Here is an 18188-nt window from a genome sequence, read left to right as displayed (position 1 = left end):
CCACCTGGAGGCGCTGGGTCAAGGATTTAGAAAGACCAAGGTACAGGCAGTTGACATAATCGAGTTTAGATGTCACATGAGCCTGCACGACAATCCCTCTACACTCTAACGGCAGGAGAGGTAAAAAAAAATGTTAGCTCACGGAGTATGCCAAAGCACGCACCGGAGAGCTGTTGGATCGGAGAACACATTGACAATGTTTTGTCTACAACTATACCCAGATTTTTTACTATCTCTTTTTCCGCGGATGGAGGCGGCAGGTCCTTGGGCCACCAGGATCTCCAATCGGGTGTTTTTAGTTTCCCAAAGAAAACCACTTCTGTCTTATCCGGATTACAATCAAGTTGATTGACCCTCAGCCAATTGAAAACCCTCGAGAGACAGGAATTGATCATTGCCCCATCAAAGCCGGAGCATCTGTCACACGAGAAAATAGGCTGAGTGTCCTCAGCGTAAGAAATGATCTTAGCACCTGCTTCCTCAACCAAGAAGGCCAAGCGAGAAAGATAGATATTAAAGAGAGTAGGGCTAAGAATGGAGCCCTGGGGGACACCAACATTGATGGCAGGGACCGGGGAGGATAAAGGAGGAAACCAGATATCCTGGGATCTGTTCTCCAAATAGGAGGACATCCATGAGAGGACAGTCCCACCCAATCCGATATTTTTAAGTCTGTTTAAGAGCCTTTCGTGTGGGACCGTATCGAAGGCCGCTGATAAATTAAGTAATAACAAAATGGCCTTACCACCCATGTCTAATTTACTCTTGATAAATTCTGTCACTTCCAACAGCGCAGACTCAGTACTATAATTAGCCCTACAGCTGGACTGGGAATCATGGAGGAGCTTCCTATCTTCAATATGGTTTTGAAGAACTTTGTTAACATGCTTCTCTAAAGCTTTGGAGAGAGCCGGAAGCAGGGAGATTGGCCTATAATTAGCTGGATCCATAGGATGAGCATTGGATTTTTTAAATAGAGGGAGAATCTTAGCATGCTTCCACAGCTTGGGCATAATGCCTGTGGAAAGGGAAGTGTTAAAGAGCTGGTGTACAATCTGGTTGATTGTAGGGCCAACCAGAGACAGGATGTTTACTGGGCATGGGTCGGTAGGGGAACCCGACTAGATGTTTTGAAGGAGGCTGGCAGTTATAAGGGGGTGGTACTGTTCATGAATGGGACTGTACGATGGGAATGATAATCCATAATGAGCACCCTGTTCTTAGAATTATAAATGGTTGATGGTGCCCTTCGACGGCAGAGAGGTCATTATGTGGCATGGCATACCGGTCTATGCCTAGTGTCATGGTGGATTTTATATAGGAGTGGCAGTCTGTTGGACATTATGTTGTGTCAATAACTGACTAATATATCCACTACTCAAATTACTTTCATAGTTTCACTGTACTAATTCACCACTTATCCTTTATGGGTTCCGAAGTAGCATGCTACTCACCGAAAAAGCACTTCAACACCCAATGAGTGGTAGCAAGCGCTATGTAAATGCAAACCTTTCCCTCTTCTATCCCACCACTATCCTGCTCAATCCAAATAACTAACAAATCCACCACTCAAATTACTTTCATATTTTTACTATACTAATTCACCAGTAATCCTTTATGAATTCCGGAGTAGCGTGCTACTCGCCGAAAAAGCACTTTGACGCCTCGTCAGGGGTAGTAAGCGCTATATAAATGCAATTACAAGTACAATTACAGGAATGTTACATAAGAAAGAGGACTACAAGGTGTAGGAGTCACATGTCATCTATACTGGTAGGCAGTATAGTTTAAGAGTCCTTGGTCTGGAAAAGCACAAATTCAGAATTTAAAACACAACATCATTGTTAGGGGTTCTCTTTAATAATAAGAATTGATTTCTACCCAAATAAACCCTTTTTGCAAGTTTAGGATAATGAAAGACAGTGCAAAAGACATAACGCTCTAACCTATACACGGCAGTTTGCATGCAGCTCTTTGATGACAGTTAATAGCTCACTATGCTATATTGAGATTTTAACTTATAAACTGCAAGTAACTAAAGGATCCCTGGGACACACGCAATAATCCACTGACCTATTTACATTACATGCACTTTGTGATCTGCATGGTACACATTCTTTGCAGCAGGCCCATTTAACCACTGCACTACCTAACGATGAGACCGCCGATCTCTTTCCAGCAGGAACATTAATCACTGGAGTGATCCTGAAGTTTTTATTGATGGCTGAAAATTGCTGGAACCAAGGAACGCAGCAGCAGGTGCTTTTAAAATCAAAATATACTTGCAAACAGGGTGCCCCCAATCCAAGCCTGCGCCCAGTGCGGTGGAACTGATCGCACCGCCCTAGAGGTTTTCTGAATTAGCCTTGTTATTGGTCCACTTGTTGAGAAGTTGAGGTCAAGCTTTAAACGTTTTAAAATTTTCACCTGCTATTGCTGTGGCTCTGGCTTATGATTTATGAGAGGCACAGCAGTAAACCTTCTAATCACATCCTTATATCCATAAATATACATTTATTAAATAACAGTTTATTTGTGGATTTAATTCTTTGTAACAGTCAGTAGGTACTTGTAGCTTCTGCAAAATATTGCAAGCTAAGTCAGATACAGGGGTAGACTACAAATCTGTAAATGTACTCACTTCAGGCTCAATGAGATGATAATAATGATCAATATTTGCTCCAGCACATCAATTCGCGCATTCACCTTTTTAAAAGGAGAATGCACTGCTGTTTTGCTTACCCATATTTCCATGCTCAACATTTGCATTTCTTTAAAATGTCATCTAAAGAAATGCACTTCCCTGGTGGGCGTGGCCAAGCTGCCGACCAAGATGGCTGAACAGCTTTGTATTGTATTGTATTGAAAGCTTATATAGCGCGAACTGTCACCCTACGGGTATCCTGGCACTTAGACTTGGAAGATAGCCACCACAAGAATAGACCAATTTATCAGTGGGAAGGCCTAGGGAACAGCCAGGTTTTCAGACTTTTGCTAAAACAAGTCAGGGAGTTAGCCTGCCTGATATTCTGGGGCAGCTCGTTCCATAGGCGTGAGGCAGCCACACAAAATGCTCTGCCCCCCATCCTAGATTTCTTAAATCTGGTAGTCATTACCAGATTTGCACTAGAGGAGCGAAGCTGCCTCTTGGGCTTATACCAGGTAAACTTCTCCTGCAGTGGTATTGGCCCCATGCCATGTACTGCTTTGAAGCTCCTCACAGCAATGCCCCCATATCCCTACACCATGCACTGTTAAAATCGCTACCATGGTGCCGGCACTTCTAAACCCGGCGTGAAGGTGCCCGGACATGGGTTCGCAGCCTCCTCAGCCCCTCTGGACCCCCATCTGCCCTCGCTGAACTGCGCTGCCTTGCGCCGCCTGATGTGGTTCGCAGGGCCTGCAGGCAAGCCTGAGGGCGGGGCTTAGCAGCGAACGGTGGCCTGGTAGGCCGGCTTGCTCCGTTATGATACCAGCGGATTGGGGCTGACCTGGGCACGAAGCCTGCAATATACGGAGTCGTGGAACTGTTAAACCTAGCCTGGTCTTCTGCTAGGTGAAAGAGCGACTGCATGTTTGAAGCTCGGGCTGGAGGTGGATGCTGACATTGGTGGCCTGCGGCAGCCATCAGCTTGAGAACTGAGCGAGGGCCTCTCTGGCTAACTGCTACTACTGTACCTGGCGCAGACGTCCTGGGTGGACTAAAGCCGTAAGGCCTTCACGCCCTGCATGCACTACTTCAGCCTCCCATCCGCGCTGCTATGGCTCTAGCACCTTCCCCGTTGGAAATACTGCCATCCACTGCCTGATACACAAGGGTAGTGTTTGGATTTTAACCTCTGGATATCCTCTTTGGATCAATTTACTTTTAAGCTCCTCCGTGTGTTTGAAATATTCTTCTATGATAGTGCAATTTCTGTAGTTTTAAAAACTGCCCATATGGGAGATAGTCTCGCAGATTGCTTGGTTGATTGCTATCATATCTTAAGAGACTGCTTTTATCTGCGGGCTTTTCGAATAGCATTGTCACCAATCTTTTGGCCACTGAAATAATAATGTCAGGAAAATGTATCTGATTTTTGTCAATAGTCATATCGAATTTAATCTCAGCAGCCATTACATTAAGAAACCCATAAAAAGGCCTGCAGCTGCTCCTGGCCTCTTGTCCACATATACAAAATATATCCTCCGTGCATTGGAGCCACATAGAAATCTTGTTGTCAAAAGGATTATTATTATACACAAACTTCTCTTCAAACGCCACCATGTAGAGTGGTCCCCTTGATTTGAAGATAGTAGTCAACATTAAAGAGGATATACTTACGAGTCAAGAAAAGCTCAGTCAACTTCAAAATGAATTCTGTAAGCACACGATGAGGTCTTTCTCTCTTATCCAGATAGAGCTCAATCACCTCCAAAGCCTCTTCCTGGGGAATATTAGGGTACAAGGAAATTACATCTAATGCAACCAAGGTCTGATGCAGACATCAAATGTAATCCCTTCCACGTGGATGATGAACTCAGTAGTTTCATATATATAGGGTCGAATAGTTTTGGGAAAAGATTTCATGAAGAAGCCTTTGTATTTAGGGAGTATTGTATTGAATGGAGAACATATGAAGACAACTGGTCGTCCGGGCATTTTTTTCGGGTCCTTATGGATTTTAGTGAGGAGATACAGTACCGGGGTTCTTGGGTTGTTTTTCAAATATTCCAATTCCAATGGTTCCAACCAACCTTCCCGATGAGCATTTTTCATTAAAGCATTGATGCATTCAGTAATGTCTTTAATTAGGTCTTGCTTCGGTTTCCGGTAATAGTTAGTGACAGATATTTGTCTTATCCTTTCAGCCAGATATTCCACCTTATTCTGATTAACTATTGCTCCTCCCTTATCTGCAGGTTGTATCACACGATTATTTTCCTCCCTCAGTTGTAACAAGCCCTGAATCAGAGGTTTAGAAAGAATGGGCTTGATTTATGTTCCAACTTTGTGAGGGTAGACAACACCGTTGTTTCAAAAGCTAAAATCTGTGGAGGCATTATGGAATTTGGTGGCAGGAAATAGCTTTTTTCTATAATCTCCTCACTTCTTTTCTTAGGTCTTCCTGATCTTGAAAGAAAACTTTGAGTCTAAACTCATGGAAAACTTCTTTAGTCTCTCTTTTTAACTGCACAAAATCAGTCAGGTCTGCTGGTACAAATTATAGTCCTCTGGATAAACTTCCAACTGTGCCTCAGATAATGTTATATCGGGAATATTATGCAAAGGATTAGATACCTTTTGTACAATCAGTGGCGTGAGCGCATTTCCCAGGGTTGTTCTCCCCTTGATCCTCCTTGGCCTCTTCCTAAAAAACATAGGGTGTTGAGTTGTTGGTCTGTTGAGACTTGTGGTACCCTCTCCGGCGTCCTGCTTGGTGGCTGATTATGATGATGAAGTGTTAGTGTGATCTACCTCAGTAATCGACTAATGATTTAGTAGCTTCACGTCATAAATAAAAATCTTCACGCAAGGAGGGATATACGTTTTCTAATTTGAGATTCTTCTAATCCTTCTACAACTTTATGAATTTCTGATTGATCACGAATTCTATTAACTCGTCAATTTGTTTCTCAACATTTGCCAAAAGTTCTTTGCAGTCAGATATAATGTCACTGTTTTGAATTTCTTCCTCCAGTCTTAAGATTTCCTCCAATTCTTTTTTTGCAGATCTACTGTGATGTTTCTATTGATGGGACTAGACAGTCATCTTTTTTATATATAGACCCTCAGTAAATAATAACTGGCATATTTTTAACTTGGAGACCAAAAAGGATTGTCCCAGTTTTCAGGTGTTCTAATACAATTTGACCACGAAGTTCTGTCCTAATGTATTTTTTCTTTAATAAACTCAGTAATCAATCAGTTTCATCTTGTTAAATTGTGGCTGTGACTGGTTTTTGAAGTGGAAAAAGGGGATAGATTTGTGATAGGTTTTTTTTTTTTTTTGAAGAAACCTTTATTACACATTAAAGAGATACAAACAAGGGCCTACAACCACACGGGCCGGCCGCTAGAAGGCTCGGGAGCCAGCAAGGCAACTCCATACATTCAAATAAGTCAGAAGCAAGAGCTCCCGAAAGTTCAAAAGCACATATAACAGACCGCGGCCATAGTCCAAGGGCAATCGAAAAGAACGGTTTCATATTTTCTAAAAAAGAGAAAAAAAAAAAGAAAGATCCACAATAACACACAAACAAGGCAATTTAAGTCCGAAATAGCATCGTGCGTTCCCCAGGACGGGGGAAGATACATATTATCTAGAATAACTCTTGACAGGAGGTGGTAGTGGGGGGCGGCGGGAAAGGGGACAAAGCATGCACAATTACGTAGAATGTGCGGCTAGGGGGACAAAGCGGAGTCGACCTCTCGCGGCAGAGGCGGAGCACAGATATTCCCCCGATAGGAATTCCATGGACCCCACACCTTAGTCCACCTCCCAGGCTTGCCTCTCGCCACATACACCGTCTTCTCCCTGAACATACACCAATCCATGTTCTCCTTCCATACCGAAATCGTAGGCGGCATCGGGGAACCCCACAACTGTGCGATATTGCGCTTAGCCACCATGTACCCCAGAGTCACCCACTGTGTCTGCGCCGCGTTATAGTCATTTGGTTCCCAGACATTCAGCAAACACCTCCTGGCCTCTGGTAACAAAGCGACATGCGTGACTTCCTCCATTACAGTATGCACCCCGTTCCAAAATCGTACAACCTCCGAACATTCCCATAGGATATGAAGAAAGGTACTCAACAAGCCACAGCCACGCTTACATAGTCCATCCCTCGAATAACCCATACGTATCAAACCCGGCCCAGTGACATACACTCTATGGAGTATCTTCAGCTGCACAAATCTAAGGCGGGCCGGGATCGCCACCTCTTTCGGGGAGGCCACCGCCAATACCCAATCCTCATCGTCCAGTTCCAATCCGTCGGCCGTCCACGCCTCCCGCAGATGGGTCAGCAAGTCCGTACGATCATTAATGAGTTTTTTGTAAATCAGGGAAATAGTGCTGTCGGGCACATAGCCATCTAACACCCTATCTTCCAACGGGGAATATTTTGGGATAGCAGCGACATCCGGAAAAACCGAACACAGCGCATGGTGGACCTGCGCGTATCGAAAGTACTCCCTATCATTTAATTTGTATTCAGTTTTGAGCATGTCAAACGTTTTAAAGGACCCTTTCGCCCAGAGGTCACCCACCTTACTTATACCAATCATGTCCCATTTCTCAAAGCCTTTCGTTTTCCACAGACAACCCAAACGCTGGGAGGCATACAACGGCGTCGCTCGAGTCAAGCGATCCCTCCACCCCATCGCGGCATTCGCCGCATGCCACACGCGTACCGCAACTTGCGTCGGTCCTGTCAAACGTGCATCCGGAGTCGCCGAATACAGTGCCCTGTTGTAATCCCCGCCCGGAAGTAATAACTTATCCATCTCGAAGGCCGGATTCAAAGCAGGACCGTATATCCCGTGGTTCACCGCCGCCAATTGAGACGCCCAATAGTATCTTTTAATATCGGGGAGGGCGACCCCCCCCATCGTACCAAGGGAGTGTCAACTTGGCGAGAGCGATCCTCGGTCGCCCGTCCCAAAACAGTTGGCGCTGAAGACCCTCCACCTCACGGAAGTAACGGGCCGGCACGACATCCAGTGTATTTTGTAAAGCGTACAAAAAACGAGGCAGCGACATCATTTTAAACAATGCCGCCCGTCCGAGCGGCGACAGCGGAAGCCGTCGCCACCTCGCGACGTCGGCCTTCAATCGCTGGAGTGGGGGGAGAAGGTTCCGCTCGTAGCGGATCGCAGGGTCCAGTGATATGTAGATCCCCAAATATTTGAACCCCAATGTAGCAATCTGAATAGGGCACCCCCGCGGCAAGAGGGGGGCCCCGCCCGAGAGGACGTAAACACATGACTTGGCCCAGTTAATAACCAGGCCAGAATTACGACCGAAGGAATTCAATACGTCCACCAATACAATTAGCGACTGTCGAGGAGAGGTGAGATACAGAAGGATGTCATCAGCATAAAGGGAGACACGGTCTTCGAATTCCGGCGTCCATCTAATGCCCCGCAGCGACGGCTCCCAACGCAACCAGGCAGCGAGAGGCTCTAAAGAAAGTGCGAAGAGGAGGGGCGACAACGGGCATCCCTGCCGCGTACCTCTCCCCAGCGCGAAGGGAGCCGACGCCCTACCATTCACCACAACCTGCGCCAATGGGTCAGCGTATAGCAATTTTACCCACCCAATGAATTCAGGGCCAAACCCGAATTTCGCTAACGCAGCCCAGATATACGGCCACTCCAAAGTGTCGAACGCCATGGTAGCGTCCAAAGACGCCAAGATGGCCGGCTCACTCATATACCCCGCTCTAGCAAGCACGCCATGCAACCGCCTCAGGTTCAGGGCGGTATTACGATGAGGTATGAAACCGGACTGGTCCTGATGAATCAAGTCGCCCACGACCCGAACCAGACGGTTGGCCAATACCTTAGCCAGAATTTTGGGTTCCGCGTTCAACAACGAGATAGGCCTGTAGGAGGCACAGCAGTCTCGCGGCTTCCCCTCTTTATATATCACAACTATGGTGGCAAGACGTTGGTCAAGGGGGAGGGAGCCCGCCGCCCGTGCAGCAAGGAACATGTCACGGAGATATGGTGCTATCTTATCTGGACGCAACTTATACAGTTCAATGGGGAGACCATTGGGACCCATGGCCTTACCAGAAGCGATCGAGCGAATCGCCAGAGCAATCTCATCCGGCGACAACTTCGCCTCCATCAGTGTGCTATCGGCCTCCGAGAGGGACGGCAGTGCAATATCTCTAAGTAACAGATGAGAGTCCTCCTCCGAGCACCCAGAGACCGGAGAGTACACCCCACGGAAGTAATCCGCAAATCAGTCAACAATTTCCACCGGATCAGTAACACACACGCCATCCACTTTCTCCACAACCGGCACCACTCTACTCGCTCTCTCCTTCCTGTCCAACCAAGCAATCAACTTCCCGGCCTTATCTCCCACATCATACAGTCGCCCTTGTTGCTCTCTACTCATCTTTTTAGCAGCATCCGTGACCAGCGCTCTATAATCCGACTGTTTAAGGTTGAGAACGTGCAATTTCTTGTCCGTGACACCCCGCTCCAGATCCCTCTCCATCTCAGCTATGTCAGTTTCCAGGCGGACCACTTCTTCCCTCCCGCACCTCCTAGCATGGGAAATAAGAGACAAGGCTTGCCCCCGGATCACTGTCTTATAACCTTCCCAAAGGGAGATAGCAGACGACACTGACCCCACATTATCTTTGAAGTAGTGATCAATGGACTTAACCAGTTCAGCGCGAACAACAGGGTTACGTAAATACCAGGGGTTAATTGGCGCAACTCTTCCCTCCGCCCCAGGAACAACCTCCATCTGCAACAATAGAGGGGAATGGTCAGAAATACCTCGGGCCAAATGTCGCACCTCGCCGATCATTCCAGCCTGGAACGCTGGCATAAGTATATAATCAAGTCTCGAGAGACTCCCGTGGGCCCCCGAGTGGAAGGTGTATTGTGCGTGTCCCGGGTGAATCAGTCTCCAGCAATCTATAAGTCCTAAAGTATCTAGAACGCCACCCAACCAGGCCTGGGCTCTAGGGAGGTCCCTGGGGGGTGACGGTCCTCCATACCGGATACAACAGCGTTAAAATCACCCCCTAGCACCAGGATCCCCCCAGGGAGTCCCAGGACCAAACGCCCCAGGTCCGCAAATGTAGCCGCCTGCAATCCAGGCGGCACATAAACAGCAACAAGCGAACCAGTTCTACCCTCCCATCTCCCCACCAATGCCGCATATCGCCCTCTATCATCGTGGAGCACCTCGTCCACCTCCAACGGGAGAAAGGCCCTGACCAAGATACCCACTCCCCTAGAGCCAGAAGTGAAACCAGAGTGAACAGCTAGGCGATAGCCCCGCCTATTCAGGGCATGGAAGGAGTTCCCAATCAGATGTGTCTCCTGCAGGAAAACAATGTCGGGCGAGATCCGTTTCAAAAACTGCAACACCACCCCGCGCTTGATCCTATCCCCCAGTCCGTTCACATTCCACGAGAGTATTCTCAATCCCTTACCCCCCACCCCGCTCCCGTGCATAATGCCCACATCCCGGAGAACACAACCAGAACAAATCAGCAGCTATCCTAACATTGCCTTGTAAAACAAATAAACATTCCCCAACTCCCCCCCTCCCCACCAACCTTCCCGTTACAACTCCCCCCACCCTGCACCCCTGCGTGAGCCCATGTAGCCCCCCCAACTTGCAGTGTGCCTGTCGCCCTAACATTAACTATTGCTACAAAAAGAAAACCCCTGAGGAGGAAAGAGCCTCACTGAGCACCCCACAACCCCCGGGCATTGAAGGATAAGGTGCTGAATAGAAACACCAAACCAAAATATGGAAGTGCCATCACAATAGTCAGTCACCGGGAACCAAAAGTCTACTCCTGTCCAGCCGCGCCCGCTCCATTCCCCTCGATCTGTCCCTCTCGACGTTGTTGCTGAGGCAAAGTATCAAGCCAATCTCCAACCTCCTCCGGCCGGTCGAAGAAGTGCGTCCGATCCTCAAACTCAACCCGCAACCTGGCCGGAAAGAGCATCGCATATTTCAGGTCCATGTCTCTCAGTCGCCGTTTGACACCCATGAACTCCTGTCGCTGCTTTTGGACCAATTGTGTGAAGTCCGGGTAGAAACTTATATGAGTGTTCTCAAACTTCGTCGGCCCACTCACCCTCGAGGCCTGCAGTATAGCGTCCCTGTCCCTGAAATGAAAGATTCTGGCGATGATGGGCCGTGGGGGAGCGCCCGGTTTGGGCTTACCACCCGGAACTCTTTGGGCCCGCTCAACCGCAAAGAATTTACTCAAGCCTTTGGGTGCGAGATGGTTGATCACAAGGTCTTCCACAAAGAGGTCAGCAGCCGGAACCTCCGAGTTCTCCGGCACCCCGATTATGCGCACATTATTCCGCCGAGCCCTACTTTCAAAATCCTCCAAACGACGGGCAGACAAAGCAGTGGACGTCCGCAGATTACGGACCACGGTTTGCAGGTCAGACACATCGGTTACCAGGCTCGACGTCGTCAGACCCAAGGATTTGACCTTTTCATTCGTTTGTGAAAGGTCCGCTCTGACTAGGTTAACGTCGATCAAAACTGTGTCCAATTTATGGGCCAATGTATCGAATCGCTGGCCAACCGCCGCTTTCATCTCTTCGATGGCACCCATGACGTCCTGTAGTGTTAACTCCGTTGACGATCCCGGGCCATCCTTGGATCTTTCCGGCGACTTATGCGGGCCACCAGGAGAACCTCTCGATTGGGTATAGCGGTCCATGCTGTTAGCTTGGGTATGGGCTCCCCGCCTAGTCGTCTTGGATTTTTGCTTATCTCCGTCCAATCTAGCCGCCATTGTCTGATGGGCGTCAAAGGTGTCGGCCACCAACATGATGAGCGAGCACCGGAGAACCAATCTAGAACGCCTCGGAGACCCCAAAGGGTAGTCCCAGCTAGTGGCCAAGAGCAGGCAGGGTACCCAGTCGTCCCTCTGTAAATGTGTAATGACAATCCAAGGCCCCTCCGGTTCAGCGAGGAGACCCGAAAGCGAAAGCAGGGGGTGCGCACCGGCCCACGTCCTGCATGCCGTTGTTGTTCACTTTCTGCCCGGGCACCATGCCAACTCGAGTCCGGGGCCAGGTCTGGAGTAGGCCGCCAACTTGGAGTCGATACTATTTCGGCTCCCGATGTCCGATTTGAATTTGGACAGCAGGTATCACCTCCACATAGGTTCGCCCGTGGAAGCCCGTCGATAAAATCAGGATCAATTCAGGATAGACGTGGGAGGTTGTGGAGGCCCTCGGGAGCCCTGTGCCTACGCGGCCATCTTGGTTGCGCGCTAGGCTCCTCCTCCAGTGATAGGTTTTTTGATATAATCCTTAGAATAAGACAATGTGTCCTTCTTTGACATTCTAAACAAGGGGGCTCCTATCTACGATGAAACCTCTATGGAACCAAATGTTTCCACTGAAGAGAGGTACAACAAAGAAACATAACTTTCCACTCCACAGATGAAATTTGAATAATCTGGACTGGTGGCCTGGAACTGTATGTGCATATATATTACTGGAATTTTTATGGTGACAACCTGCATATTATTAATCATCAGAATCAGGTAAGTACTTTTCAGGTTCTGAATTTTTTGAGTTTTTAAAAACGGACACAGTGCAATTTCTGAAGCGGTAATGTTTTCCTATGGAGACAAGACATACACTTCATACAGGAACTTCAGAGTGACTTAAGGGAAAAAGCTCCTGGATTTAAGGTAAGTATAGGCCAATGTCCAAGGCAGCACCAACAGGCCACCATAGGCGGCACTGGGACGGCTTGGTGCAGAAGTGCCAAGGTTATCCTATGGGAGAAAAAAATGTACGGAATTTGGTCACTTCACAGCAACTAACGGGACCAATTTCCTGGACTTAGGGTGAGTATGGGTCAAAGTCAAGGGCCAGACCAACAGGATGCTCTGGAGTGTCCGGGTGCAGAGGTGTGTTACGGCATCGGGAATGCCATTCACTTTATTGGGGAACCGTCTGATTACAAAGAGACTGCAGGCTGGGACTGGGAGACCAATCAGGCTGAACCAACAAGGTGGCTCAGATATCCCGATGCTCGGGGATGTGGGGACACCTTTCGTCCTCTTCTCGTCAAGCCAGGGTGGCTAGGTGCAAAGGTGTTTTGAGGCTTTGGGTTTTCGTCACTGGAGACACTCTCAATAGAGGGGACCTGCACAAATTTATTTATTTTATTCTATTCGTTTATAGAGCGCCTGGTTACACCACACACAAAAAATGAGTATACTGCTGTTACTAGGTGGCTGTAGAGCTATTCATTATTCTATTTTTGTAAACAGCCATGTCTTCAGCTGTCTGAGGAAGATACTTTCGCTGGGTTCTGTTCTAATGATAATTGGCAAGGTGTTCCAAAGTTTAGCTGCTCGGTACCTGAAGGAGCGGGCCCACATTCTGGCTATAAATATTCTAGGGACAGTCAGCAAGGCCATACCCATAGATCTTAGATTTCGGCCAGGGATATATCTGGTCAGAAGTGTTTGAAGGTATCTAGGACTTTTGTGTGAGAGGATGCGATGACAGTAGCACATTACCTTAAATACGACTCTCTTCTCCACTGGCAGCCAGTGTAAGGTAGTTAAGGCTTTCTTTGTATTAGTTCTCCTTGGGAGGATGAGGACCAGGCACGCCGCTGCGTTTTGAACCCTTTGTAGTTTAGTTAATCCTTTTTTGGAAGCACCCAAATAAAGTACATTTCTATAGTCTAATTGTGAGGTGATTACTGCATGAACTATGGTTCTCCTGGCTTTAGACGGTAACAAATCTATAACTTTCCTCAGGGTTTTCATGGCCCCGTAACACTTCCCCACAACCTTCCGGATCTGATTGTCGAAAGACAGTTTGGAGTTGACCCAGATTCCAAGATTCTTTACCTCTGTTTTAGGGAGGGGGACTTGGCCCAGTATTTCTGGCCACCACGCAGATGACCATATGGTGGGTGTCTTGCCTACAACTAACACCTCAGTCTTGTTTCCATTTAGTCTGAGGCAGTGGTTTGACATCCAGTCCGCAACCTCCTCTAAGCATTTGGTAAAGCGGATCGCTGCCTGATCCTTGTTTTGGGATAACATTACGATTAGTTGCGTGTCGTCCGCATAGAATACGATCGATACCTCATGTTTCTCTACACAGTCTGCTAGTGGTACCACATACATATTGAAGAGGGTGGGGCTCAGAATTGATCCCTGTGGGACCCCTTGGGGCAAAGGGTTGCTGTCAGATATATGTGATAGTTGTGGCAACTTGAAAGCTCAGTTCGGATAGAAACGAAGTCAGCCATTTAAGAGCATTACTCCTGATGACGCAAGCTTCTAGTCTTTGAAGTAACAATGGGTGCGAGACGGTATCAAATGCTGCGCTGAGGTCCAATAGGATCAGCGCTGCTGTCTGCCCTTCGTCAGCACATTTTCTCAAGGTCTCTGTCGCCATTAGTAGTGCCGATTCTGTGGAGTGTGCTGTTCTAAAACTTGACTGAGAAGGGTGTAATAGGTCGTTAGTGTTGATGTGTTCCACCAACTGTTTATTTGTAATTTTTCCTGCGATCTTTGCCACAAATGGGAGTAATGAGATAGGGCGTAGGTTATCTAGTACTATATAATCAAGCAAGGGTTTTTTCCTAAGTGGTTTAACGATGGCCTGTTTCCATCTAACTGGGACTGTTCCCGTCTGGAAGGTGCGGAGAAGAAGTTCTGCGATGTACGGAAAATCATATCTATCCCTTCCATTACTCTCTCTGGTCGTGCCGGGTCCAGAGGTGAGCCCGATTTTATTTCTTTTGTTGTAGCTTTTAGTTCCTCATTCTCATGTATTTTTAATTCATTCAGTGTTACTCCGACAAACGTCCCAGGGTTGACAGCGGGCGGATTACTGTCCAGCTTTGCCTCTGTTGGAAAAGTCTCATATATCTTAGGTACATTATTATCAAAATATTCTGCCACTTCATTACAGATCTCTTTAGAGGTTGTAATATCTTTCTTTTCTTCTTGATTTTTGAGGGACTTCAAAATTGTGAACATTTCTTTATGTGAATTGTTAGCTTTTTCTATTTTATCCGTATAGAATTCACATCTAGTTTTTTTTAAATCAGAGAATGATAGACTTTTAGTTCCTTTTTATATTCTTCTTTTGACCTATTACAGTAGGTTATCCTCCATATTCGTTCTGATTTTTTACACCTTTTTTTTGCCATCATTAGTTCATCATTGAACCATGGTGCTGTTACCTTAGTTCTCTTAGGGATTCTTGTGCTCCAAGGTGCTACCTTATCTAGTGCATTGGTGATCCACGTCTCTATCTGATCATTGGCTGTGTTAATATATTTGTCCAGCGTTAGCTTCTGCTCCCCAAGAGCTTGCGTAAAGGATGCAAGGCTGCAGGTTGCATTAGTGAGTCCACTGTGGGCAAACCCAAGGTGGGCTTTGTGTCTAGAGGGTCAGGGGACCACACTGGCATCACGGGCCAACATCAACTCTGGCTAGGAGGTACGGGTGCCGTGGTGTTTTCCGGTGTCGGGTTTGTGGCGGTCCGGAGTCCTCAGTTCTTTTGGAGTGTCAGCAGGATGCAGGGAAGCAGCTCCTCTACTCCATGGGAAATCCTGGGTCTTTGTTGAAGGCAGGCAGTCCACCCAGGTTTTTGGAGGCACAGCAGCTGCAGGACGAGATGACTTTAGCACAATCTGGCAGGAACAGCAGATATGCTGGCAGGGTTGGCCTCAAGTCAGCTGCTTTTACACAGTCTTTGCTTCTCATGGCTCTTCGGTGTCCTCCTCCTTCTTAGGTTGGCAGGAATCTAATTTCCTGGTGACAGGGTCCCCCCAAAATACTAGATTTAGGGGTGTTAAGGGAGTGTAGGATAGTAGCCAATGGGCTACTTACCCTTGGGGTCACTATACTCCTTATATGGCCACTACCTGTAGGAAGTGGGCATAACCCTGTCCCAGAGTTCCCAATTCTGCCATCAACAAGATGACAGACCTTCACATTTTGTATCTCCATCAGGTAGTCAACCTTAGGGGTGGAACCAGCCTGAAGGTGGACACGGCTCTCTGACTACTCTGACACCTGTCATGATGCCAAATGGGCCCTGGTCAGGAGGTGTGGCATGCCCTCACCTTTGAGGGAAGACGTATTTGCATACCAAAGACGGTGGGCTCTTTGAAGCACCCTGCCTTGGAATGCTTATTTACCAGCCTTCCTGGACAAGATGTAAAACACCTCCCTATGAGCAGGCATTGTTTCTGACCTCTTGAGAGCGTGGACTCTGACCCCCGAGGGTCAGAATCTTATCTGTGGTGGCAGGCTGGACTGGACCAGTTAGCAGGCACACTAGAGGGCTGTAGGCTTCAGGGGTTACCTCTGAGGTACCTCTGAGGTACCCTCTGGGTGCCAGTCTTAATAAATCCATCACTGAAATCAGTGTTGGTTTATTAATACGAGGTATTTGATACCAAACACCATGGGTTTCAGTGAAGCCGTTATGTAACTGGGTAACTCGTTTTGACCAGTGTCCAGTATATACCATAAGATGGCTTCCCTGCTCACGTGTAATGTCTAATAATATAACTAGACATCACAAGGGCATATCTGCTCATGCAGATATGACCTCACATAAAATATAATGTACCCTGCCTTAGGGCTCAAAGGCCTGTTGTAGGGGTGACTGACATATATCAGATGCAGTGACTTCGGCATGGCACCCAGAAGTGTGCCACGTCATGTTTTCACTCATGGTTTGCACCATGTCACGCAGCCAGCAATGACAGTCTGTGTGGAATTTGTGTGGGTCCCCTAGTGTGGCATAAGATATGCTGCAGCCCTTTGAGACCCTCTTTAGCACTCATGCTCTATGTACCTCGGGTACCATTTACTAGGGACTTACAGGGGTGCTAAAGTCCTTAGCCAATTGTAGCACAATTAAACAGCACCTTCTTTTGGGAAAGAAACACTGGCACTGAGGTCTGGTTAGCAGGCCTCAGTGTACTGTCAGAGTCGAAAATCAGAATCTTGTGGCTAAAAAGGGGGATAACTGCAACAAAAGTCCAGTTTCCTACAAGGGGCACTGCCAAAGTGAATTCGGTATCTAAAGAGTTAAGATGGGGCACTGCCAGAGAAAAGGGGATGTCAGAAGAGGTAAGAACAGGCACTGCTAGAGTGAATAGGATGTCAGAAGAGTTAAGAGGGGCACTGCCAGAGAGAAGGAGGTATCGGAAGAGTTAAGAGTCGGCACTGCCATACTGAAGGGGGTAGAGAGTGTACTTGATGAAGCACTAGGTTAAAAATGTATTTCCAACATACCATTTCGTCAAGCGGCCGCTGGTCCATCCAAACATCAGCACACATATCAAGGGGTCCTCAGCTCTGCACTAGTCACACCGTAAGCCTTACAGCCATGTTTCGATTGATGGAGTCCAGTGGGGCCTGTGGCAGCCTAGACTCCTCCCTTTCTGCGCAGGCGACAGCACCGATTCGCCACAGACATATTCTTATTCGCTTACTTTCTTAAATAGTAAAGACAAAGTAGCTGGATATTGCACAACTGTATGCTCATGAGAAAGATCTGATAATGCAACTCAGGGACTTCTATAAGTGCAAGGATATGATTGACTCTACACTGCTTCTCTCCATGGACACTACATATTCCAAAAGAAGGACCTTTCCTCTCCCACTCAATGTTCCCAAGTAAGAGACATGTCTGCTCCCCAGGCTGCACTACCTCCCCAGCCCGACACTTGTTCAATCCTGCATTTTAGTTCAGGTCAGTCCTTGCAGAATTGCATCTAAGGGCTAGTTTTGTGTCTAGGCAAACAGATGGCAATAGGGCATGGGGTATAGAGTTTAGAAGATTCTAAGTGCTTGCACAGAGCAATGGCAAACGGACAGTACAGGTGGGTATTATGCACTCAGGTACTGTACACTGACAAACAACATGGGGTCTAAATGCTCCTATACCCTGTCACTGTGTAGTAGTAAACAGCATGGGGGGTTCAAATGTTCTCAAGCACAGGTACTGGGCAGTGATAGACAGGGCATGGGATCCAAAGGATTTCTTCACTGCTAATGTACACTGGCAAAAACAGCTTGGGCATGGAGTCCAGAGGACCCAAGGCACTGCTACAGTGCAGTGGCAAACAGATAGCACATGGACATTGGGGTCCAGAGCTTCCCAAGCATTGGTTCAGCACAGTAGCTTATTTGTTTTCCTCAGTGAACACTTTGCACTGCCAACCTGCCTGCATTCTTAAGATACCTGGCATAATAGTACCTACCTTTACAATGGGTTCAAATGCAGGCAGATAGTCAATACATTTCTACCACTAGAGTCTATTAATGTCCAAAGATAATCTACCATACAGGCAGATGTTTGCAAGGCATGTATGACTATTACATTTGATGGCAGTAAAACCTATATATGTTCATATGCCTTGAAACAGAATTGATCCTCTTCCTTCCCTAACAGGTCAAGTGGAAGG

At 47.3% G+C, this 18188-nt stretch overlaps 1 protein-coding gene across 5 annotated transcripts in view; it reads right to left on the bottom strand.

The window, feature by feature from the left end:
* LOC146855822 (death-associated protein kinase dapk-1-like) overlaps window positions 1-18188 on the bottom strand; it is a 304196-nt gene that overhangs the window by 151705 nt on the left and 134303 nt on the right. The gene's annotated exons all lie outside the window — the stretch shown is intronic.

Source organism: Triturus cristatus, chromosome 4_1 (assembly GCF_964204655.1).
Source record: "Triturus cristatus chromosome 4_1, aTriCri1.1, whole genome shotgun sequence".
In the NCBI taxonomy this organism is placed as follows: domain Eukaryota; kingdom Metazoa; phylum Chordata; class Amphibia; order Caudata; family Salamandridae; genus Triturus; species Triturus cristatus.
Note: the sequence above shows the minus strand (reverse complement) of the source record. Positions and strands in the feature narration are given on the sequence as shown.